This window comes from Crocodylus siamensis, chromosome 4 (assembly GCF_052110815.1).
Source record: "Crocodylus siamensis isolate JL-2025a chromosome 4, ASM5211081v1, whole genome shotgun sequence".
NCBI classification, from domain to species: domain Eukaryota; kingdom Metazoa; phylum Chordata; order Crocodylia; family Crocodylidae; genus Crocodylus; species Crocodylus siamensis.
In genome coordinates this window covers 205,394,419-205,417,363 of record NC_143398.1, presented here as the reverse complement: position 1 = coordinate 205,417,363, position 22,945 = coordinate 205,394,419, and the positions used below count along the sequence as shown (strand labels likewise).

General features: G+C 44.2%; 1 long non-coding RNA gene across 1 annotated transcript in view; it reads left to right on the top strand.

Annotated features, from left to right (window-relative positions):
- Positions 1 to 21,926, top strand: part of LOC149867479 (uncharacterized) — a 30,326-nt gene extending 8,400 nt beyond the window's left edge. The window contains exons 2-4 of the long non-coding RNA XR_016442066.1: positions 14,054 to 14,099; positions 19,338 to 19,398; positions 21,514 to 21,926. This is a non-coding gene — a long non-coding RNA (uncharacterized LOC149867479). The remainder of the gene's footprint in view (positions 1 to 14,053; positions 14,100 to 19,337; positions 19,399 to 21,513) is intronic.
- The last annotated feature ends 1,019 nt before the right edge of the window (positions 21,927 to 22,945 follow it).

Sequence of the window (22,945 nt, the reverse complement as noted above, 5' to 3'; positions counted from 1 at the left end):
TGATTTGTATAGGATGGTATGGATAGGAGTAATCCTGCCTTAGAAAGGGGGTTGAACTAGACGACCTAGGGAGGTGTCTTCCAGCCTTACTCCTCTATGATTCTATGATACTGAAAATCAGGATGAGCCTACAGTGGAGGGCAGATTACCCAACAACTATCTACTGCAGGGTTCTTAAACCTGCTTCTGAAGCATCTGTGACTGGTCAGTCAGGCTCAAAAAACTAGACAGGCCTCAAGTCAGATATAGTATGACCTTTCCTATACTCTTGGCATAATGGCCAGGACAGAAAGCAGTTGAGCAGGGAAAGGAAACAGAAAGAATGAAGCAGTCCGTATTGCAGTGTTACTGCCTTCACAATTTGTCAGGGCTATTACTAAAATTTTATTGGGCCAATATCTGAAATTGTTATTCATCAGTAACTTAAGGAGAAAACCTGAGTGTGAGATTTGTCTTTATAAGGATGTCCACATATAACCCACTGCCATTAGAAACTGCTTGCAAAGAACCACATCAGTATACAATTTCTGATTTGAGCAGTCTAAAATCAAAATCCAGCAAAATATGAAACCATAATTCCAAAAACAAAAAAATACAAGATTTTATGGGTGAAGAGCAGGTAGGAAGACCTCATGAGAAAAGGAAGGCTTGAAAAAGGATAAAGCAGTTTGGCAGATAAGGTTATTGTTTACATGGGGGTAGCAGTTTGAAAAGAATAAAGCCAAGTATGGGAAAAAAGATGGAGCAGCATCAGGCAAATGGATTGGGAGAGATGCAGAAAGTGAAAGGACAAGAGTAGGAAACAAGGTTAGAAATACAAAGGGAAAGTTTATGTAGAGATAGAAATAAGCATATCTCCCAGAGGAAGGAGGGCTTTCATTTCTTCACCAGGATACAGTCAATACCTTTTTTTAATTTTAAGAGGAAAAATGTGAATCATAAATCAGCATAGCTTCTGAACCACACGTGGCTAACAAATAAATACCTCAGAGCAAAAGTGAGGTTAAGGTGGGCAAGAAATATTTCTGTGACAAGTCAGCATGATTTGTATTTTTTTATGTTGGCTTTGTTTTCCTGAAGGAAAGCTTTTTGAAAGCTGCTCAGAGGTTTGGAATGTAATTAGTCATGGCAGAGATGGATTAGTAAGAATGACTACAGATGATAATGTCAAAGATGTATGATAAATGGCCTTTATCACCTGGCTTTGCAATTTATCACAATCACTTTGTGGTAACAATATATGTGCATTTACATATTTACTTTGTAGAAATGTCCATTTCTTGAATTGAGCCTTCAGTTAATCTCAAGTTTGTTTTGGGTTTTTTAAAAATAATGTTAATAATTCATTTGTATCTTGGTACACATATCTAATAAGTATAATTTTATTAATTCATTCATTAAATGTATATGCCGCCCTCCGAAAGGAGGCTCACAATAAAAGACAAAACAACCCACAACATATGAAGCAAGACTCTTCCCAAACAACACCCCAGAACTTTAAAACTCCACCACACCCCAGCCACTCTTGCTTGCATGCATATCACTCAGAAGTGCAAACCCTTCAGCAGTGTACCTTGCACGAATGCCGAATTCACATTCATAGTCTTCTGAATTGGAGAGTGCAAGCAAAAAGATTCCAGTTTGCAATTAAGAGTTGTATGCAAGCTATGAGTGGTCAGTAGTATGAGTATATGACAGAGAGCTGTTTCTTACATATGTCCTGACCAGTCAAAAGCAGATCTAGAGACAGAGAAGCATTTAAGCTAGAGCTACAACATCCCAACATTCATAAATATCTAAAATGATAGCTTCTTTTCTCATCCTCTGCGTTACCAGCATATTCTACATTGAGTCAAACCCATAATATGAACTTTAAAAAAGGATTAACATTTGTTAATAGATACCTTCCAAGGTCTTTTCCTACACAAAAGTTTTGTACCAGTTTGACCACTTTGGTTAGGACTGTGATTCTTCAACTGTAATAGCTCCATCACTGTCATTGCTAGTACAGACATGACAGTCTTGGTAAAAGGTGCCGTATCTTGGAATAGCTTATGCTCCTTTCCTTGATATAAAGCACCTTTACATCAATAGAAGGGACTGGAATTTGGACAGTTTTCTGTTAGAGGGAAGGGAGGCGTTTCTAAGGGAGTGACTATTTATATTTGCTTCTGACTAATAGGGAGGAACAGATTGAGACTCTGAAGGTGATGGTAATTTGGGTGAGAGTGATTGTGAAATGGGTGAATTCATGGTTCTAAGGGAAGGAAGGAGGGAAGGAAGCAGAAGGAGGACAACAGATTTCAGAAAGAATTCAGCAAAGTCATGGACCTAGTAGCTGGGTTCTCTTCAGAAGAAATTCTAAGTGAAAAAGGAGCACATGAGACTTGGCAGTTAAAAAAAGAGGGCACATCGACACATGCTATTAATATGCTTTAGGCTACAGAGCAGTAAAATAGTTCACAGTAAGCCTTCCCAAGAGCACATCTACATATGCACCCTGTTAAGAGCAAATATACTCCTGCCCTGCTCTGACCCTCTGCTACAGCCAGAGGGAGCTCCAGGCTCCCCAGGTGCTCCCCAGGGGCTGCTGGCAAGAGGCACAGAGCCAGTCCCAATGCACACAGGGCCAGGAAAGCTCTGCTGGCTGTATTGGCAGCTGTCTCTTGGCCCTGCGCACATCAGGACAGAACCTAATGTACATGGGGCCTGGAGATAGCTGCTGCTGCTGCAGCTGGCAGAGCTCTCCTGGCCCCATGCACACTGGGACATAGCTGCCAGAAGGGGCTTTGCCAGATGCTCTCCTGGGTGTGGGGCAGCTGCTGGCAAGCATCCTGCATGGCACTGGTGCCCCCCCCTCCTTTGGCAGGGGGATCACTGCAGTTGGCCCACTTGTGGGACAGTTCCTGGCCAACCCCCTGCCAATCAGGGTGTGGGGGAAACCATGGGGCTTGCCAGCAGCTGCCCTGCTTGGGTTCCCAGACCCTGCCTGCCTCCCAGTGCAGCTCTGCATGTCATGGAGCTGGGAAATCTGAGGAGGGAGCAGGAGCTGGAAACCCAGCCCAGCTCACACCCCCAGATTTCCCAGCTCTGTGCTGCACAGAGCTGCACCAGGGCGCATGCAGGGGCTGGGTTCCTAGCTCTCACTTGTCCTCCAGAGTTTCCAGCTCTGTGCCATGCAGAACTGCTCCAAACAGAGAGTGGAGACTGGATTCCTAGCCTTGCTCACTTTGGAGCTGTGCACTAGGAGCTGGGAACCTGGATGGGGGACAGAAAGCTCCCCAATCCAGGTACTGGTCAGCTCCCAGCTCCTGGAGGAGCTGAGCAGTGCCATGGGTGGGGACAGACAGCTCCCTGTCCCCTGTGGCCCCCTGCTGCTTAGGCTGACCAGGAGCAAACTGGCTCCCAGTCAGCAGCTATACATATGCTACTGCACAGTAGCTACTGCACAATTAATTTAGTATCTGTATTTACAGGTACTAGCTAACTGCGCAGTAGCCTAATTTACTGCACAGTAAGTGCCCTGCACATGTAGACTGTGATGCTTTACTGCAAAGTAGATTAGTCTACTGCACAGTAAAGTATCTTGTGTAGTTGTGCCCAGTGATCATTACAGTTACAATGGCAAACTGTCCAGATGCAGGAATGAAAGACTGAAATATCATTAGAAATCAATATGGCTCCATCAGGAGCTCTTCAATCATCTAAAAATAAAAAAGGAGTTATATAAAAAGTGGAAACTAGTATACATGAGTAAAGATGACGATAACAGAATAGGACAAACATGTAGACATAAAATCAAGGCATCAAGCAAATGAAATAAAAAGTCTAAGATACAAAATGAGTTATAGCTAGTATGAGACATGCAAGATATTAAGGAGAAAAATTTGTAAATTCATTAGAAGTTAGAAGAAAACAAAGGAAAGTATAGCTCCATTTCTTAATGAGGAAGAACAGATAGTAATGGATAACAGAAATATCAATACTTTTTTGCTTCACTCTTCTTAAAAATGTAGTGCAGAAACTCACTACAATTAATTTTAAAGAGGGGAGGAGAAAAGCATAGGTCAGAACAAAGAAAGAAGACATTAAAGAATATTTAGCTATTCGAGGTTTTCATGGCTTGATGAAATTCACCCTAAAGTACTTAAACTAGCTGAAGCAATCTCTAAACTATTAGCAATCATCTTTGAGAACCCCTGAAGAATGGGGGAGGTCCCACATTCTGGGACTGGAAGGTTAAAAATAGTGCTTATCTTTAAAATAATGGAAAACAGGGGACTCTGGAAATTACAGATCAGTTAGTCTAACTTTGAAAGACATTAGAAAGATAGCAAAACAAATTATTGAACAATCTGTAAAGTACATAAGAGATAAGATGATAACAACCAACCAACATGGATTTGTCAAGAAAAAACGGTGTCAAACTCAATATGAAAGCCCATACGATTTCCTTCTTTCATAGAACAGCTGGCCTATTGAATAAAGAGGAAGTGGAAGATGTAATATCTTGACTTCAGTAAGGCTTTTGATACTCCCTCACATGACATTTCATGAGCAAATGAGAGAAATATGACTTAGAGGAAATCACTATAAGGTAGGTACACAGCTAGTTGAAAAAAATAGTTATTAATGATTTACTGACAGACTGGGAATTTAAAAGTAGAGTCCAGGCGGAAGCTATCTTGGGATTGTTTTAATCAATATTTTCATTAACAACATGGATGATGGAATAGAGATTACACTCATACAATTTGCAGAAGTCACCAAATTGAGAAGGGGTCATACACACTTTTGAGGACAGGAATTTAATTCAAATGGCTGGAAATCAACAAGCTGGGATACATGATGACAAGCATGAAAGTACAACACCTAGGAAAGATAAGTCCAATGCATAAATACAAAATGAGGAATATCTGGCAAGCAGCATCTAGCAAAAAACGATCTGACAGTTATAGTGGATCACAAATTGGATAAGTAAACTGTGATGATGCTGATGCCAAAAAAGGTGTATTTAATTCTGGTATTCATTAACAGGAGAGGGAAGTAGTTGTTCACTTCTACTCAGCAGTAGTGAGGAACCAGCTGGAATAGCATCCAGTTTGGGGCAACACATTTTAGAAAAATGTAGACAAACTGGAAAGGATCTAAAGGAGAACACCAAGAGTGATAAGAGGCTTGGAATCCTGACCTAGGCACAAAAGGTTCAAACAATTGAGTTTACTTCTTCTAGAAAAACAGAAGATAGAAAGATCATGATAATCTTCCAATACACATAAAAGGTAGTCATACAGAGGGCCAATTGTTCTTAAATGTCCACTGAAAGCAGGACAACCAATAATAAATAAGTTTAATTTGTAGTCAAGAAGATTTAAGTTAAATATTAGGATTTTTTTTTCCAACTGCAAGAGTAGTTAAGCACTGGAAACGGCTCCCTAAGGAGGTTGTGGAATCACTTTAGCTGAAAATTAAAGATAAAGATACGGACACTGTTTTTTTGTTATACAAAAGAAGCTGAAGATTAAGAACAGCTTAGACAAAGGCTGTCCAACTTCTAAGTGGCTGGGGCCACATGCTTTTCAGGCCCCTACATGCAGGGGCCACACTGGTAGATGCCACTCCAGCAAGGGCTCCAAGGGCTGCACATATTTCTCCCCCTACCCCTGCCCCGGACCATGAGTACCCCTGCTGCTGCAGCCTGCACAACCCTGCTACACTAGGTTTAGGATTCCTCCACTGCTGCACTGTGTGCCTGGGAGCCCCCACCTCTACTGCACTATGTGCCTGTGTCCTCCCCCGCCTCCAGCCCCTCCACTAAACTGCACTGCTCAGCCATACTTCATGCAGTAGTCTATGCACCTGGCTGCACTGCATACCCCCTGAAGCCACTCCCCACCCCTACCACTGCACTGTGTACCCAAGTGCCACCTCCTGCTGCAGCTTCCCAGCCCTGCCTGCTGCACTCCATGCCCAGGTTCCCCCACTGCTGCATCATGTGTCATGCAAATGCATCAGGTGAATCAACTAATTGGGCAGGGGAAGGGGATCAGAGTGAAACTTGGAGAGGATGTAGGGCTAATTTGTGGCATGCCTGCCAAAAATGTTGGCCCCACTGAATTTGATAGTGACCCTAGGGTCACTTTCTGCCCTGTATTTGGATGATTTCTATAAAAGCATCACCACTGAGGAACTTGTACTGCTTTAGCTGGCTGATATAAGAAAAATGGTAGAATTTTTGTGTGTAAATGAAACTTAAATAGAAAAACATGTAAAATATGAAATGCTGCAAACAATTAGGCAGGAAAGTTTCTTTGAGTAGATGTGATGTCTTTTATTAGACCAAGATAAATGATATCACATCTACTCAAAGAACCCTGCCTGATGGTGTCCTTAGACCAACATGGCTACAATCAAAAACCCAGCAAACAATTAAGGAAGTCAAGAAGTACTAATCATTCACCTTACTTTCCTGTCAAACTATATACAATAAGTTGCTAAAGAACTAGAAAGAGATCACTAACAATCAAAATCAATTTATTTTAAAACTGCTATTTTTTAAATCCTTTTTCTGCCATTTTACATGTCTACAATTTTCAGAGCTGTCTCATACACAATTCACTGTATTTTGTTGATCGAGTGCTCTTCAGCTTAAGTGAAGAACTGATAATGTCACACTGATGGAGATAATCAGCCATAAGGAAGTTTCACAGTTTCATAGTTGGTAGGGTTGGAAGGGACCTGAGCAGATCATCAAGTCCCACCCCCTGCCATGGCAGGAAAGAGTACTGGGGTCAAAGACCCTGGCCAGGTGCTCATCCAGCCTTCTCTTCAAGACCCCCAGGGTAGGAGCCAGCACCCCTTCGCTTGGAAGTTGGTTCCAGATCCTAGCCGCCCTGACAGTGCAGTAGCACCTCCTGATGTCTAGCCTAAATCTACCCTCTGCCAGCTTGTAACCGTTATTTCTAGTCACTCCTGGGAGTGCTTGGGGGATATCACAGTGTTCAAACTGTTCAAAGTTATATCACAGTGGTCAAACTGACTAAACAAAATTGTGTTCCTGATTATTTAAACTGTCTTTAAAGCACAATTCCATTGCTCAAAAGTTTTATTTAATATAGGCTCTGAAATCAAATGCATTTAAAAAGATGTTTTTATATAACTGGGACAGTACAAATATTTTGACTTTATAGTTGATATGCTTATTTGGGTTTATCTAAATAGAAACAACCTAAAAGGGATGCCAGTAAATATATTTAAGAAAAAGACTTTAACAAGAAAATAGCTTATACTTGAACTATATATATAAAAAAAGAAATCCAAAGGAAAACTATGAATGAGACTGTGTCAATACCTCAGGGTCATGACAGTACCACAGATCATATGCTCTTCTCTTCTGTTTAACATGTTCTCACCAGGAAGTTTCAACATTTATATATAGTAGTCTGGGGTATCACTGTTACTGGTATCCATCCATCCATCTATATACACATACAACATCCCCACCCCCACCCTCCCGCCACACACAATGAGCACAAAGTGTCAAGGTATAGTTACAGTTGGAAAGCTGACACCTTCATCATGTCAATTAGGGGTAAGCCCCCTCAGGAATGTGTTTTTTCTGTTTTTTCTCTTCTATGACCACTTAATTTTTTAAGTTCCAAAACTTTCTCTCTAATCAATTTTCCATAATTGCCAAAAGCACATTTTTAAAATTATCTGAGCATGAAAGTCTAGTCTATTAACATTTTTAAAGAAGTATAAGTTGTAGCTAAGGATCAGATTCGCTCAAAGAACCTTGTCATTTTTAAGGAATATTTTTTCGATATGGCAATATTTTGAGAATGAGCTTGTAGTAATTTAGAAAAATGCTGTAACACAGCAGGCTTTCCAATTAACACTGACATCATAGCTCAACCCCCAGAAAAGACTAATTCCTTGCTATTTGGGCTTTCATTCTAGACATACATTTGGTGGGATACAATGAGACAACAAAATAGTCAACACAGGACTTCTCATTCAAAACATGAGCTGTATAGCCACAAACAGAAAAACCATCCCAATTATCAATCTTCTGTTAGTTACTTTTGCACTAGAACCCTGTAAAAAAAATACTGGTGAGCCTTGACAACAAGCTCACGAAAAAAAATTGTGAACTGTTAAAACCAAACTAGCAACATTTCCCAAAGGGAACTTACCCAAGAACAATCTGGTCTTCAAATTTGCCCAATCCATTTTTTTGCAAATACGTAATGTTTAGTTTTCTGTGGATTTTCTGGAAGCTAGTGTTAGGCCCAACTGATGGTGTGCTAGCAAATAAGGAATTTAGCAAAGTAGCAGGAGGAAAGCAGGCTGCCTGCTTCTGTCATATTGTGACAGAAGGAAACCAGATCTAATTTCCAGTCTTTGGTAGACTCATGACTACACCCAAGATTTTTTAAATAAGAGTGTTTATCGGTATCTTCTCTGATGGATGCCAGTAATTAGATTTCACTTTCCTGGAGCAGGTTATTGGTCTAGAATGTAGGCTTATTTTCAACCTTGTTTAAAAGGTACAAAAGAGATGTGAACTCCTTCATACTTTTTAAACAAAAAAGGCATTCTAATAAATATTAGAGGACATACAAAGTATGTATTTGTTCATCTAAATTAACAGATGATCAAAATTAAAACCTCTGCATGTAAATTCATGTTTTTTCTGGGTGGAATGGATGTATAAACATTTAGAATGGCTTCATGTTTGACCAGCTAAAACTGGGATTGGATTTTGGGTTCTCAGCCTTGTCCCTTCTGGGATTAGAGTATATGTAGTGTAAGTGGCATCCTGGGAAAAAAACTGTTTCTCTCAGTTTTTCACCAACATGTATTCTTAATGTATTCTCTGCATGTCATTCATCAGCAAAAACTGCATTCATCAGGACTACATCCATCTTACTTTGCTGTTTCTGAATAGCAGTAGCTGAGACAAAAATGCAATACTTCAGAGCAGAATTGTCCAGGCCAGGAAAATGCAATATTTCTACAGCCCACATCTAACTTAAAGCTTGCTTCTTTGTTTCTTTGAATAGTTATTGTATTCCTCCTTTCCATGTATTCCTATTTACTTCTCAACAACAGACTGGGTGGCATTTAGTAATAACTTTCCCTGGAGGACAAAAGCCTCATAAAGAAAAAAACCCACATTATTGGGGGGGGAGGGGGCTCAGCGGAAGAGAAAGAAGTGCGGGACCTGTGACTTATTCTCTAGTTCAGGGGTTTTCAACCTTTTTAAACATGTGTACCCCTCCTGTTTCAAAGTTTCAGCTCATGTACCACTTTATATTTTTTTCTTGTTTTTAAGGGGTTGGGGGGGGCAGATTAAGACCCCCTGCAGTGAGAGGGGGTTTGAGGCTGGAGCAGGGGCAGGCACTGCACAGCCAGGGCAAACCATGGGATGGAGCTGCGAGCGGCTCATCTTCGGGACATGGGCAGGGAGCAGCTTCTGCTGCTGCACGCACCCTGGGAAGGCATAGGGGGCATTTGCCCCCAGGTGTGTGAGTAGGGTGGGGCAGGCTGCCACTGTGGGCTGGGGCCGGAGCTGCACCGGGTTGTTCCCTGCTGGGTCTGGGCCTGGGCCAGGTTGTGCTCAGGGCAGGCGGCAGTGGCACTGGGAGACAGGCTACAGGAGGGGCTGCAGCCACGCCAGAATAGCCCCCTAGCCCCCCCAACACAGCTCACCCTAACACCCCTGCTGGGAACAGCCCAACACTGCCCCAACCTGCAGCAGCAGTCCGCTCTCGTCCCATGCACAGATGCAGGGGTACACCCCTGCTATGCCTCCCAGGGGTGTGCATAGTGGCAGAAGCCACCCCCACCCCTGTGCAGCTCAGTCCTCTGCCCCAGCTGGGCAGCCCGTGCCCCTGTCCTAGCCCCACTCCCTCCTTCACCACTGGGGCCTTGATATGCCCCCCCTGCATGTCCCTTCCCTCACAACAGACTTACCAGCCAGACCCAGCTTCTCTCTATGCTGCCAGGCTGCACTCCTGGCTGCCTGCATATTACACTGTGGCTGCATGCGCGTACGCGGCATTTATTGGCCACATTATCGGCCACATCAGTTCTGCATACTCCCTACAACTTTTTTGAAGTACCCCTAGGGGTATGTATATCCCCAGTTGACAACCACTGCTCTAGTTTGTTGCAGAAATGGGAATCATTTGCCTCTATCTTCATCTCTACCTAGCATACTGATGTCAGAAGGTAAGGTAGAGTTGCAAGTTACAGACTAACTGAATCAGAGATGCATAGGCTTTCATAAACAATAGCTCACATTGTCAGATTCTAGGAAAGGACCTGCACAAAATAGGCTATCAAATAGAGAGAATGATTTGAACACAAAAGACAGGGAAGTGGAGGATAGAAAGGAAGAAAGGAGAGAGGACAGTGCTCAGAGATGCAAAGGAAGCTGAAAAGATGTATACTGATGATGACAGTGATTAAATAGGTGTCCCATTACTCTCCCAAACTTGCCTTAGAACAGGGGATGGCAACTTTTTTGGGCAGAGTGTCAAAAACACCTGCAACCTCGACTTGTAAAATGTTGGCGTGCCAGGGTGGACAGCAGGGATGCTGTGAGAAACCTGATCCTTCTTGTGGAAGCATAGTCCCAGCCCCTTCCCTGCCATCCACCTGAGGCTTGCATGCCAAGCAAAATGTCTTCACATGCTATGCTCTGGCATCCATGCTGAGGGTTGCCTACCTCTGCCTTAGAATGAAGGATGAGTTCAGCCAAGTAGAAAACAATTAAGCGGTGTAAAATCTACAGATTATATAAACAACAAACCTTGATTATTTGGGGTCTGATACAGAGAAGACTTTTTTCCTTTTCCATCTGTCCAAAACAAATGCAATAAGCCATCCAGCCCATTAATCCCCACCTTACCTGTTTTACTGCAACCTTGACTTACAATAATGCTTTTTGGTAGCAGAGCTGCAAACAGTGATTTTGCAACTCAAGTGAATTTAGTCTTGCGAACTGTAGTGAAAGGATAATTCATATTGAGCTAGAGAATCTGTAAATAAGGTCATAAACCAAGGACTCAAACTGCATACCTACCTATGAGAGCAAGAGTAGATATTAGACACATTACAGGTTACAGAAATGACACTGACTTTTACCAGCACCTAATAAAAGAGGCTCAAAGGGCAAGAGAGACTCATTCATCTTGAGTTTCTAATCTCCCTGATGGCTGTCTAGCTGTGTTTCATAGTAGCCTTAAAAAAAAAAGTCAGATATAATGTGTCAATAATCAGAACAATTAATTAGAGACAGAACAGATTTGTAGGTCACCCCTTCCATCCCTTGACTTGTGCACAGTTTTTCATAACATATTTTCTACCAGTTAGTGTAATCCCAAGTAAGAGGCTGTAACAGGTCGCCCTCCCCAGTACCATCTTCCCTGTTAATCTGCGCATTACATGGGGCGCCCCTGGAGTCCTCTTTAAAGTTCTTATGTCCCGCTCTCTACTTTCCTGCCACGTCTTGATGGAAATTATTCTGATGTTCTCGTGAGTGGGAGACTGCCTATTGTATTTTGTATGTTAGGGCCTTTTTTCCTTCACAAGCTTTGACCCCGGTCTTTCTCTAGCTAGGCCTCCCTCACTGTCTAAACCCACCACACAGGGTTTGACCCTGAGGCTCTCGCCTTTTTTGGTGCCTTGAGGCTTGTGGCCCTCATCCCTGCTCCAATCTGGAGCTTGGCCCAGAGGCCTGTCCACCAGCCCACAGCTAGATGACTGCAAGTTCAAATCCAGGGACCGGCCCTGAACTCATGCCACCCCAGTCCACAAAAGAAAAAAATATAAGTAAAATTGCCCCCCAGGTGCACCAGACCACCCTGGTCTTTTAAGATCACCCCTTTCTGATGCTGGGATCAGTACACCCCAAAATCCTGCACCCCCACTGGTGCCGGGGCCTATGTACCCCCAAAAGCCACACTCTCACTGGCACCGGGGTCTGTGCCCCCAACAAGCCAAGCCCTCACTGGTGCCGAGGTCCCCACTCTGTAGTGCGCCCCCAAATGAGGCCTCCTCCTTCCCCTAATAGCTTCAACCAAACCACGGGTGTTATTCAATAACCAAAAGAAAAATAAACAGTCCTGTCTGTGGGCAATAACTGCCACCAAAACAAATGTGATTAAGGAAAGCAGCATGCCAGCTCACACTTACACAGGGTTCATGCTTCAGCTCCCCACGGTTGGCTACAGTCCTTACTCTGGGGCGGCTGCCGCCTCTCTGGGGGCTTCTGTAGTTTCCCCCCCTCCAGCCTTTGGACCACTCACCAAGCCTCTCCATGAAGCTCTGGGATGCATTCTTTCCCCTTTGGCTGCTCAGTCTTACTGCTGCTCTGCCCAGGGTTTTTATAGTCCTGGCCTGCCCCTTCTGATCAGCTGATCAGCTGACCAGGCTCAGCATTTAATCCCCTCCTTACCAGCACTCCACGCCCAGAAAGTTCTGGCCTTAAAGGGGAGGACCTGTCTTCTGGTGACAGGGCTAGAGTTCCCTGTTACAGGGGCCTACACTCACTCATTCAGGAGATTATTCTGTATCTGAAACAAACCCTATCATTACAACTATTTCCTGATATTCTGCTATTGTTAATGTTTTTACTTTTATCCCATTACTTTCAGTGATAACTCATCTGTAAAATAAGGTTTCATCTCTACAAACCTCTCCTTAAGTTTACTCTATGAATGTAAAGCTATGTTAGACCACAGCTTCTAGATTCCATTTTTAGGTGCCCTGTAGCCAAACAATACCTATGGCCACTTGTACATGCCACAAAATTGGCCTTTAAAGCAACTTAATGCCCTTTTGCACCACTTTAATGGCGTGGCTGTTTACACATATCGGCAACATAATGCATGTTACATGACTTTGGGAAACAGCACAATAAAACATGTCCAAGGTGTTTTAATTTGCTACCTTACAGCCACGGAGGGAAGCACTGAGCCCCATGCAGCTTGGGCTGTACAGGCAGCCCATGCAGGAAGGCTCCACTGAAGGAAAAAAAAAGCAGGAAGCCTGATTTTTTTTTTTTCTCCCCAGAGTCTGCCTGCCTGCCTGAGCTGCATAGGGGCCCAGGGCTTCCCTCCATAGCTGCCGTGCCCCCTGGGACTGCCCAGGCTGGGTGCCTGCAGGTAAGTGCTGCCTGGGGGGCACTGCTGCTGCCGCAGAGGGAAGCACCAGCCCCTGCTGCAGCTCAGGGACTCCACCTGCTGACAGCTCACCCTCCCCTCCCCACTGCTGGACAGGCACGTAAGGAGTGGACCCAAACATTGTGTACATGCCACAGGGGTTTACTTCACCCTAAATTAAAGCAGTGTTTTTAAAAACCCACCGCTTCAATTTAGGGAGAATTAAACTGAAGTAAACCCCTGTGGCATGTACAAATGGTCTATGTGTCCTTTTCACAGACCTTGAATTTCAGTCTCTTTTTGGTTCTTCTCTGAGCTCAGATTTGTTGACACCATTCTGGTAATGAGGTATCTGAGATTCTAACTGTGGTCTTACAGATTTATAAGGTAAAAATCTATTCTACCTTCAGACAGATTTATGACAGGGATGAATCTAGTACAATGGTTCATACATTAGACAACCATACTCTAACTATGCAACCACCAAAAACTTATGAAAAAGCTACTGCAATACATAACGCATTTCAGGGGCATATCACTGAAGACAATGCCTGTTTATATCAGAAATATTAAGCAAGGATGCCACTACTGAATACCACACAAAAAAAACCCAAATACAGAAGATATGAGGTATTCTAGGATTCAAAGATGCATCAAAAAGTTTCAAGATACCGATATTAATCTCTCTGAGATTTCCATTAAATTAAATTACACCAGGGACAAGTTTTGCCTGTTATTGAATAAAACCTCCAGTTTTGCTTCAGGACTCTTTGCTGCTGCCATCTTGTTCTACTACCCCATCTCTTTGTGACTTAATATTTAACTGCTTTTGGCTATATTTTGGGAAGTTATTCAGTACTCCTTTCTTCCCTGTTTTCTAGCTTTCTTCACTACAATAAAAGAGAAGACGCATCCCTTCATGAGATGGTAAGAGAATTTCCATTTGTACCTAGGAAAGCTTAATGTTCTTAAAGTGGATCACTACAAAGCAGTTCAGAGGCTAGCTTTATTATAAGCTTTATTTCATCATTTACAGTGACATAACTATTCCCTAATGTAGAGAATAATCACTGCCAAGATCAATGCTAGAGGGCACTAGTCGGTATCAGAGCCATCTGATTTCAACTTTACAATCAAATACAGGCCAGGAAAAGTGAAGACTGATGTGTCGGATTCTCCATAATTTGGAAGGAAACATAACACAATGCACTGAAACACCGATTATAGCTGTTATTGCCAGAGCTGGAGGAGTTCAGCAGGAGGTGAACTGCATTGCTGTGGCTATAAGCACCCAGACAGTATTCTGAAAAGAAAAGCAAGTGCTTCCCTATCAATAATTCAGCTGAGAGGAGCAATGAGAGACAAAATAAGGATCCAATTTTGCAGAGAAGGGCTGAATTTAATTTGGACTACTTGTAACAGTTACCTATGGAGGTAGTAGGATGCCACTATGCATTCTAACCTAATTTATTAGTTCTTTCACATGAAACTTGCCAAGGAGCCATATTGCTAGTAAAGGTTATGTATGAATCTCTTCAAACAGACACATTAAAAGGAAAGAGCATTAATCTCACCTGTGCTAATATTTCAAGGAGTTTTTCCTTTGTTTTCATTTGGTGGAGAATGCCACACAGAAATGTGTGCATAACAATACATGGTTTTCAAAAACCAAGACCTCAAGAATGCAGCTCAGGGCTGGAAGATCAGAGAAAAATGGCTGCATAGAAAAAGACAAGGAACGACTTTGAAGAGCTTCAAAAAGTTTGCTGACTATGTATGGTTATTCATAGAAAAGAAAGAGCAGCATCACCTGAAATACTGCAATAAGTTTCCAAAAGAGTACTAATAAAATAACTGATATCCACAGTTCCCCCAAACACCTGTAATTTCTCTCACTTCTACAACATTAGAGTATGATGAAATCAACATTAAACATAATCAGCAAGTTGGCAAACAAAATTAATGGATTGCTTTATTTGGTGCCTCAAGCACCTATTAATGGCCATGGATGTTGCTTGTTATTTTCCCTCTTCAGTGACAATGTATTGGCAGAAGCTCTACATTTGCTTTCCTGACACTGGCAGCAGATCTGCACTCCAGGAGAGAAATTCTAACCCTATTGAGGTCTGTGGCAACACCCGCATAGTGCACAGTGCAGAGGAGAAAGGACTTGAAGAAGCAACTCAGCTCTGGGAAAGGGCCAGAGAGCTACAGGACTGCAACAAGTAGCAAAAAAGGGAGGTGAGGAGAGGACATAAAAATGCAAAATACTACTGATTCATGTACACAAATCAAGAAGTATGGGGAATAAACAAGATGAGTTGGACAGCCTGTGAAAAAACTATGATCTGATAGGCATCACTAAGACCTGGTGGGACAGCTCCTGTGATTCGAATGTGAACATCAAGGGTTACACTTTGCTTCAGAAAACAGGGTTGGGAGAAAAGGTGGTGGTCAGGGGCAATGTGTAGGTGGTGCACGGGGTGCCCGTGCACCCCCTGAGAGTGCCAGAGCACCCCCTGTCAGGCCATGCTCCCTGTTTAGATGGCAGGCATGGGGGGCAGGTGGGCGCACCAGTGCCCAGCCTGCAAGCACCAGCCGGGGAGCAGGCTGCCAGCAAAAGTGGCCATGCTGCTTCCAGAAGTGGCTGCAGAAGTTCTGGAAGCGGCACAGCTGCTTTTATGGTGAGTGAAATTGGACCCTTCCCTCCCACCCCTCGGCCAGCAGGATTGGCTGCCAGGGGACACCCCCCACCCCGGTCACTGACTGGTGTCAGGGGGGCATATGCCCCCCCGTCTCAAGAGGCACCAGATACCCACAGCAGTGGTGTTGCCTTGTACGTCAAAAATCCCATTGTTCCCTGGTTCAGGAGGAAGACAACAGCAAATCAGAATACATCTGGGTGAAGATGAATGATGAAAGCACTGATATAATGACAGGTATTTATTATAGCCCACCAAATCAGGAAAAGGAGGTGGATAAGGCACTCTTCTAACAGCTGACAGATGTGTCCAAAAGCAATGTGACAGTACTGATGGGAGACTTCAATTGTATGGACATCTGCTGGCAGAACAATGTAGCCAAACATAAAATGCCAAGCTGGTTCTTAACTTGTGTGGACAAATTTATTTTCCAAAAGGTGGATACAACTAGGGGATCATCTATCTTGGGTCTTATCCTAACCAACAGGGAAGAACTGATGGAGGATGTGGAGGTGATGGGTAATCTGGAGAGAAGCCATCATGATACAATAGAAATCCAGATCCTGAGACAGGGAAAGCATGATGTCAGCAAAATTACGAGGCTAGATTTCAAAAAGGTAGATTTCATCTGATTCAATAAGTTAATAAGCGTGGCGCCATGGGAAAACAAGACAGAAGAATAAAGGCACCCAGGATGACTGGGAGCTTCTAAAGGGCACAGTATTGGAAGACGAACAAGAAACTGTCCTGGCACAATGGAACAACAAGAAGAATGGCAAGTACAAAATCAGGAAGGCAAAGATGAACAATGAGTTGCACCTGGCAAAGGATGTTAAGTATAAGAAGAAGAACTTCTATAAGTACATTGACCAGAAAAGAAGGACCAAGGAAACTGTGGGTCCCTGTGAGCCAGGGGGAACTCCTAACTGAAGATACAAAGAAGGGAGAGCTATTCAACAGGTACTTTGCCTGTCGTCACAAAAAAATAAACTGTAGCCGAACACCTAATAGGGATTATCTGGATAAGGAAGAGGGCAAGCTGAGGTGAACAAGTGACATGGTCAGTGAGCTTTCATTGTGTGTTAATGAATTCAAGTCAGCAGGGCCACATGAGCTTCATCCCAGGGTCTTGAAGTAACTGGCAGAGGAAATCTTGGAGCCTTTGGCAACAATATTGATAAAGTTGTGAGAGATGGGCCAGGTACCAGAGGAAGGGAAAAGGACCAACATAGTGTCCCTCTTTTAAAAACAGGCAAGAAGAAGAACCTGGGGTACCAGTTAGCCACACCTCAATACCTGGGAAGTTACTGAAGCATATCCTAAGGAAAGCCATTTGTAAGCATCAGAGGAGGAAGAGCTGATTGCAAGCAGCCAGCTTGGATTAATGAAAAACAAATAATTTTAAACAAACTGGATCTCCTTCTTTGACAAAGTAACTACTTGGGTGGATGAAGAAAATGCTGTGGATATAGTGTAGCTAGACTTCAGCAAGGCTTTTGACAAGGCCCCACATGAGCTTTTCATAAGTAAATTGGAGAAATGTGGGCTGGATAAAACTAGTACAAAGTGGATAGATAGTCACAAGCAAAAGGTAATTATTAACAAGTTCATGCCAGAAGGGCAGGAGGCTTTGAGTGGAGTACCACAGGGGCCTGTCCTGGACCCGCTGCTGTTCAATGTGTTTATTAACAATTTGGATGCTGGCATAGAAAGCTTCTTGAGCAAGTTTGCAGATGACATGAAACTAGGAAGGACTGTGAACATGTTGGAGGATGTGAGTGCAATTTAGAAATATCTTGAAAGACTGGTAACTTGAGCTAGAGCTAACAGGATGAAGTTCAGTGCAGAAAAATGCAAAGAGCTACACCTCAGAAAGAATAATCAAAGACACAAATACAAAATAGGTGACACCTGGGTGGATGGCAACTTTACGGAAAAGGACTTGGGAGTCTTGGTAGACTGCAGACTTGTTATGAGTCTGTAGTGTGATGCAGCTGCACAAAAGGCAAATGTGGTTTTGGGCTGTATCAATAGAAGTTTTAGATGCAAGACACATGGGGGGATAATATCTCCATTCAGCACTGGTTAGGCCTCTTCTGAAGTAGTGTGCGCAGTTTTGGGCTCCACATTTTAAAAAGGATGTGAAAAAGTTACAGAGGGTCCAGAGGTGGGCAAAGATAATAAAGATCTTGGAAAGCAAATTGTACAAGGAGAGGCTGAAAGAGCTAGGCATGTTCAGCTTGCAGAAAAGACTTAAGAAGGGACATAATAGCAATCTTCAAATACTTGAAGGACTGCTGCAAAGAAGATGGAAAACAATTTTTCTCTCTTGTTGCAGAGAGAGGGACACAGACCAATGGCCTGAAATTGTAGCAAATTAAACTTAGATTGGATATCCAGAAAAACTTCTTGACTGTGAGAATAGTGAGGCAGTGGAATAGACTGCCTAGGAGAGTTATTGACTCTCCGTCACTGAAGGTGTTCAAGAAGAGGTTGGACAGTCACTCATCGAGGATGATCTAGGCATGACTATGCCTATATCTACCATGGGTATATCCCATGCTTCTGGGCTTTGCTGGTTGCTTTCTCCCTTCCCCACAACTTTCTTTTTCTGCTATATGTGTCACAGTGTTTTTAAGCCTCCCCAGAGGCACTGAATGTTAGCTACAGTCAAGGCTGAGGACTTCAACTGGGGCAATTCTCCTGCTAAGAGCAAAATCAGCCAGGATGGACCGTTCCAGGAGGTTCCTAGCTGAGATACAGGACCTCCACTTAATCCAGGAGGTGCATAGTCCCACCAGAGGAAACGCCCTGTTGGACCTGGTCCTGGCCACAGGCAATGACCTGGTAAGGGGCCTCCAGGTTCTTGATCACCTGGGTGATAGCGATCATCGCTTGCTGGAATTCACCATCCAGCGCAGGGTGTGAACGGCCTGCAGCAAGACGGTAGCCCTAGACTTTAGGAGGGCCAACTTCAAGAAGTTGAGGAGACTAGTGGGTGAGGTGCTGGGGTCCTTGAGGGCAGGGGAACTCAGTGTCCAGGACAAGTGGTCATTTCTTAAGGAAACGATACTCAGGGCCCAGGGGGAGTCCATCCCAACAAGAAGCAAGGGGGGCAAGAGTGCCCGGAAGCCCCCCTGGCTCACCAAGGGCATCCGGGAATGCCTGCTTGCCAAAAAGACGGTGTACACCCAGTGGAAGGGGGTGCTATCTCCAAAGAGAAGTATATCTCCTCTGCTCGGGCCTGTAGGGGGGCTGTCAGGAAAGCTAAGGTGGACATAGAGCTAGGACAAGCGTCCAAGATCAAGGATAATAAAAAGTCCTTTTTCAAATACATAGGGAGGATGAAGAAGGCACCGGGTAACGTGGGGCCCCTGCAAGGTACGCTGGGCAATCTGGTGGTTGCGCCAGAGGAGAAAGCGGAATTCTTTAACCAATTCTTCATGTCTGTTTTCTTGTGCAGGGACCAGGACTTCCCCGCTGGGATGCCAGATGGACTCGAGGGGAACACCTCCAGACCTCAGGTTGGGGGGGACTGGGTTAGAGAGCTTCTAGAGGGGCTGGATGTGTTCAAGTCAGCAGGTTCAGTTACTCTCCACCCCAGGGTGTTGAGGGAGCTAGCTGGGGTTATTGCAGGGCCCTTGGCACAGCTCTACAAGTGTTCGTGGTGCTCGGGCCACGTGCCAGATGACTGGAAGATAGCTAACGTGGTCCCCATCTTCAAAAAAGGGAAGAGGGAGGACCTGGGCAACTATAGGCCCGTCAGTCTTACCTCTGTCCTTGGGAACTCTTTGAGAAGATCCTCAAGGAGCACATCTGTGATGGGCTGGCTTCAGGGATGATGCTCAAGGGCAACCAGCAAGGTTTCATTAGGAGCAGGTCTTGTCAGACCAACCTGATTGCCTTTTATGATCAGGTCACAAAGGTAATGGATGCAGGTGTTGCCATGGACGTAGTCTTTCTAGACTTCAGCAAGGCCTTTGACACCGTCTCCCACCCCATCCTCATTAAAAAACTAGGTGATTGTGGCATTGGTGCCTACACAGTCAGATGGATTGCAGATTGGCTCAAGGGTCGTACTCAGAGGGTGGTGGTGGATGGGTCATATTTGACCTGGGGGGAAGTGGGCAGCAGAGTCCCCCAGGGCTCGGTCCTGGGGCCTGCGCTGTTCAATTTCTTCATCAGCGATTTGGACGACGGGGTGAAAAGCACCCTGTTTAAATTCGCTGACGATACCAAAATTTGAGGTGAGGTGAGCACACTAGTAGGGAGGGAAAGACTGCAACAAGACCTGGATAGGTTACAGGAGTGGGCTGACATAAACAAGATGCATTTCAATAGTGACAAGTGCAGGGTGCTGCACTTAGGCAGTAGTAACCAGCAGCACACTTACAGAATGGGAAACTCCCTTCCTGAGAGCATGGAGGCAGGAAGTCATTATTGACTCAAAGATGAACATGGGCCGACAATGCGAGGTCACGGTTGGCAGGGCTAACCGCACCTTGTTGTGCATCTCAAGTAGAGCCAGGGAGATGATCCTCCCCCTCTATGCGACACTGGTCAGGCCACAGCTGGAGTACTGTGTCCAGTTCTGTGCGCCCCATTTCAGGAGGGATGTGGACAACATTGAGAGGGTCCAGAGGCGGGCCACATGCATGATCCGGGGTCTACAGGGCAGACCCTACATTGAAAGACTGCGGGACCTAAACCTGTTCAGCCTTTACAAGAGAAGTCTGAGAGGGGACCTGGTGACTGTGTATAAACTCACTAGGGGGCACCAGACGGGTTTAGGGGAGACACTGTTTCCCCTAGCGCCCCCTGGCATGACAAGGAACAATGGACACAAATTATTAGAGAGTAGGTTTAGATTAGACATCCGCAAGAAGTACTTCACAATTAGGGCGACTAGGAGCTGGAACCAACTTCCTAGGGAAGTGGTGCTGGCTCCTACCCTGGGGATCTTTAAGAAGAGGCTTGATGCCTACATGGCTGGACTCATTTGAGTCCAGTCTTTTTCTCCTGCCCAGGCGGGGGGTCGGGCTTGAAGATCTACAAGGTCCCTTCCGACCCCACTTCTATGATTCTATTAAATGTCTCTTGCCCTTGAGCAGGTGCCCTTAAATAAATTACAAAAAAACCTGTGTTTCAACTCTGAGCTTCCCACCCATGTTTTATTTTCTTGTCTGCCACAACTTGATGGGAGTTATTCTAAAAAGTAACACGGTGGTAAACTTCCAGTTCTTAATTATGGTTGAAACTAGTCCACTTGACACTCTTATTCTATTAGTGTCTCTACATCTGGGGGTCTGATTATTCTGCCACTATGAAACCACTCCTGGGCATCAGGGAACACAACTCTCTTAGTACTGGGGTCTTACTGAGAACAACCCTTCCCCAGGAAAGCAACATGTAACTAATTACCGGCCCCTTCAAGAGGTGCCTTTCAATTCCCCCCCCTCCTCCCCCATCTGTGAGACACGCTTTAAAGCTAGCCCATGTATACATATGGTCCAAAACATCTAATCAGAGGTGTTATCGGCAAAGTCTCTAATTCACTCTGGGAGTATGCCGAGCAGGCTCTGACTGATATTTGCAAAATGAGAAAACTGCTCTGTTGCTCTCTTTCTCTCTTGCCACAGTTCTCAGTTCCTCTCCCAGGGGTCTGCTGATTTAGTCCTTGCTTCTTTTATCTGGGTCCTTCTAATTAGTATTTTACAAGTTTCTCCTCCCCGCTGGTGCGGCAGACACTCCCAGTGCCAGCTGATGATGTCACACTCCCAGTCATCCCGCCACCAGTCAGGTAAGTTTCTTTCTTTCAGTTCTCTTCCAGTAACAGGGCCACAGGCTCCCTGTTACACCCTTATGACAGTAGTAGTGAGATTTGTGATAACCGTTAGTTCCTGTGAAAGCTCATTCTAGTCTTTGACCAGCCACCAAGAAAGTTCTGCTCCTGTATAGACTAGCTTTTCATTATTGCAGTAAGTTCTGTGGTGACAGACGGGTAAAATTATCATCCACAGTGCTTTTTAAGTATTGAGGACTTCATGCCCAGAATTATCACATTTCTGAAACCCACTCAAGACGTAATAGGAAAATGTAACTACTGTAGCTGGGGGTAGGCAGTCATTATCCAGGGTGGGTTAGAGTGTTCTAGACAACTGGAGCTGGTGGGACCTTTAATTCATACATGCTGCCATGCAAGTGTCTGTACAGAATGCCAGGAATGAAGCAGTCTATTGTTGGTGGATACAAGCAGGCAGAACCAGACTACTGGGATGCCTTCTTGATTGTACATCACCTTTTTAGTGAAAGAGAATGATTTTTATATTTAGGTATTAGCAGATTCGCTGTGTATTTTAGATATGCAGGTCATGCACATAAACAACATGGAGAACTCCTTGGGATGGGATTCAGCAGTTTCAGAAGATTTAAATTAACATTTTCTTGGTGTATAATATAGTCTCAGCACAAATGTAGTGCAACAACTTCTGGACCATACAGGAGCACAATATTCTGCTGGGGCACGTATCATTGCAAGTGCAGTGGTTCTGAGCACTTTGAAGTTAGCACACCATGGCTAGTGCACTGTTAAGTACAGTATTGAGCAAGCAACCATATCCTTCCCCATGAGTATATCCCAACCTACCTAGGAGTCGCATTAAACTGTTCCCTCCCCCTTAAACATCATATTCAGAAGGTCAGCATTAAAGTCTTTGCATGGGTAGCTGCCTTAAGAAATTTAGGTGGCGGGATCAGCCACATGAACCATGGCCCAGGCTGCCTCGCATGCCTGGGCCACGCAAGGCCAGGTGACCCACAATGGTCTGGAAAAAATCCCTAGGCACCTACTGCATCTGGACTGCAGGCCATGTTTTTCCCACCCCTGCCCTAGACTCTTTGGTTAACAAGAACAATATATTGCAAGTCATCATAAAGACAAAGCTAACACAGAACTGCTATGCAGAAGTCTGAACACACTGCTTTCCACTAAGGCTCTCACATGATTAAAAAATTTGATTGTGATTAGTTGTGCAATTAAGAAAATAGTCACAATTAATTGCTATTTTAATT